Here is a 3,570-nt window from a genome sequence, read left to right as displayed (position 1 = left end):
GGTTTTATGTAAACATTTGTCGAGTGTATCCATATGGCAGTCATTTCTGGCGGTGTTTTTGCATTAGTTACAGCTGGGTGCAGTAACACCAATTTACCAAAACAAAAATCTAACCGGCATAAAAAAACAATTCACAACATGACCAGACTTTTACTGTGAAGCCGCTGCAGGGAGTGATTTATCATTTAATTAATCAAAAGTTAGAAAGGGATTGGCTTCACTTCAGCCCTGACAAGGGGAGGAGACGGGGGAAAAACACTGAGGCTCTGATGTGTTTGCTGAAAACTGAGAACAGGAACAAAGGAGCACATTGAAGCTACAAACAATGGCTATGTTATGCATTTTGCTGTGAGACTACTGAACACTGGAACTCAAGTCATGTCATCATGACATCAACACAGCAAATCAGTCCGTTCAGGAATCTCCAGCAACAAAATGAGAACATGTATCAGTTTATTTATTTATTTTTTTAGAAATATGTTTAATGATTTTCAAAAAAAAGAGTAAAGAAAGGAGAGAGGGGAAAAAAAAAAAAAAAAACCTAAAAAAGAACATAACATACAGAACACAGCACATCTTGGATTACAACAATATCCCATGGTCATAGTTAGAATGGGTACTACAAACAAAAACATCTAACAGTAGTGACAAATAAATGAATTTGACAAAATACAAAATCACAAAATCACCTACTCATTTGCACAGTGAGGTTTTATACAATAGCCAATGCCTAGGAGCTCACATTTTTAAGGTAATTCTGTATCGGGTCCCATGTTTTATCAAACTTGTCTCCTCTATCTTCATTATAGAATCTCAATCTTTCCAGATGTAAAGTATTTGACAATTCTCCCAGCCACAAATTATATGAAGGCACAGAATCCATTTTCCATACACGTAAAATCAACTTTTTTGCAATCACCATCCCAAACTGAATGGCTCTTCTTTCAAATTTATTGACGGAGGAGAGGACACTAGTGGCCCCCAAAATCGCTACCAATGGGCTGGGTATGTATCAGTTTATTAGAAACTAGTGAACAGCTGTAACTTAACAGAACCCACTGGATTGGGCCCCAGACTTTCACATTTCTCATCAGACATTTTGACTCATTATAGTAGGAAAAGCACAGACCTTACTAACATTAACAATGGCGCAGTTCTAGTGAAATTCCCCTGTGAGCCACGGCAGTGTGACAGTGGTAGCCAATATGTAAATACCAGGATTCTGCAACGGAAGCACCGAAATGGAATTCAGCCATCATTATTTGTAATATGGATGAATTAATAGTGTGAAAAACCTTTCCCAGCATTCGTCTCTTCAAGGACATAAAGCATTGACTCAAAAAATACTAAATACTAAATATAGGAAAGTGAATAGTAAAGTATAGTGAGTAACTGAGTATGAACACATTTCAAGCTTTAGATGAGCAGCTAACTGCCCCGTCCAATGTATTCGTGTGAATGGCAACTTAAAAAAAACTGCGTCATGCGCACATGCGCGTTCAGTACGCAGCTCATTGAGCCCGTGAGCCAGCTGTTGTGCTGGCGGCTGTCCATGGTGCTGACGCAGGCCAAAATGAGTGAGAAATTTTCATTAGGAAGGAAGAAGAAACAGTATGCGCATAACATAGTATTGTTCAGTCAGCCACGAGACTCCTGTGGTAGGGAGGGAGCGTTAAGAATGTCCTTCATGCATCGCATATTCGCCATGATTATCTGATGTGTAATTAGTGATCCAAACGGTGGGATACAAACACACAGTAAAAACGCTACACACTATTCTATCCTTCTCTTCTTATAAGTTTTTTTTATGGCCGTATTAGCAATAGAGGACCTCGTGGCGCAACGGTAGCGCGTCTGACTCCAGATCAGAAGGTTGCGTGTTCAAATCACGTCGGGGTCATATCTTTTCAACTGCAAAGGACTGGACGTTACGTTCAGTATGACTAACTACATTGATGCCGAATGTACATAAACATACAATGATTGTCCTGTGCAACATGACAAGTAATATGTAACACACCGCAAAGGCATATTGCGACAAACCTCAGCTGTTTTTCAAACTAATAATGTAAACTGTCATTGAGTTTTTTATTTCACTTTATAGCTTAGTTATGCTGTATATAGACAGTAGTCTCGCATTGCCAGACCTATCTCAACAGCACTGTGGAGTACTATAGACTGTAATGTGTGTTGGCTTGCATATATTATAAAGTATAGCTAACAGTTGGTCTGATGGAGCTCCACGTATTCACATTGTTTGAAACTGCTGTAATAGAGGCATTTCATCCATACACCAGATGACAATTAAGACAGTTTAATAAAATGACTCCTGGTTAGAAAAGGAAGAAATTCCCCATGTTGGCTTTTTCCTAGCAATGTAACAAGTCATATAAGCAGCTGTATTTAGATTCTGAGAACAACTGGAAAGGACCAGACACTGTAATAGTAATGTCATGAAATGGGTGTGAAAACCTTTGACCCTGACATGACTTGAACATGCAAACTTCTGATCTGGAGTCAGACATGCTACCGTTGCCCCACAAGGTCCCACAGAAAGCTCACTTAGGTCTCCTGGGAAACTCACAGTTGTGACAAGAGTACAGCACAACACACTCTACGACTGTGACTCTCTGACACCATGGGTTTATGTGAACAATGATGAGGTCAAAATCCAGAGCCACAAATATAACAGTGTTCAGGCAGGGCCGGAGGTATCTACTAGAAGACCAAAGAGTAGCTGATCGTGGCCAGTTAGCTCAGTTGGTAGAGCAGGCGCACATATAGTCCTAAAGAGGTTTATTCCTTGACGCAGAAGGTCTAGTCGAGTCCGGCCTGTGACAGTTTCCTGCATGTCTTGGTCCTCTCTCTCCCCTTTTATATCTGAGCTGTCCTATCTATCTATCTATCTATCTATCTATCTATCTATCTATCTATCTATCTATCTATCCTATCTATTAAAAAAAGGCAGAAAGTGTAGTGACATTATAATGTGAATATTAGCCTTACCATTAAGACTGTGACCACAGACCCGCCGTGGGCAGTGGTGTAGTCTAATGTATTGTAGTAGGTATGCTGTACTGTATATAAATATTGGACAGAATCTGAATTTGGGGGGGGGATATCATAGTGGGGGGTCAGGGTGTCCTCCCCCAGGGAAGTTTTGAGCATCAACGATTTCATTTCCTGTATTCTGATACACTTTTATGCACCAATTTACGGTGGAAATACCTTTATTTAGCCTATGTGAAGAAGGAAAACATGGATGACAATTGAAAATATATCAAAAATATAATAAAAAAAGTATGTTGTTGCATGTCATTGGGCATTTTTAAATGGGTATATGGAAATCCTGGAGCTTTCTTAGTGGGTATACTGCGTATACCTGCGTATCACGTAGACTACACCACTGGCCCTGGGCAACTTCAGCCATCGTAGCCTCTCTTTCATTCTCAATCATTTCTTCTGCTTCACTGCACATTGCTGCAAAAAACAGATTTTTCCCAAAGTCTGTAAACAGGATCATCAGGCAGAGGGGTTGGGGGACTTGTCTTCCCTTTTGACCTGTCAATA

At 40.0% G+C, this 3,570-nt stretch overlaps 1 non-coding gene across 1 annotated transcript; it reads left to right on the top strand.

Annotated features, from left to right (window-relative positions):
* Positions 1–1,828: 1,828 nt before the first annotated feature.
* On the top strand, positions 1,829–1,900 carry trnaw-cca. The gene has a single exon. It is a non-coding gene; the product is annotated as a tRNA-Trp (tRNA).
* Positions 1,901–3,570: the final 1,670 nt, after the last annotated feature.

This window comes from Sander lucioperca, chromosome 1 (genome assembly GCF_008315115.2).
Source record: "Sander lucioperca isolate FBNREF2018 chromosome 1, SLUC_FBN_1.2, whole genome shotgun sequence".
Taxonomy (NCBI): domain Eukaryota; kingdom Metazoa; phylum Chordata; class Actinopteri; order Perciformes; family Percidae; genus Sander; species Sander lucioperca.
The sequence above is the reverse complement of the archived record's forward strand: the minus strand, read 5'-3'. Positions and strand labels throughout refer to the sequence as shown.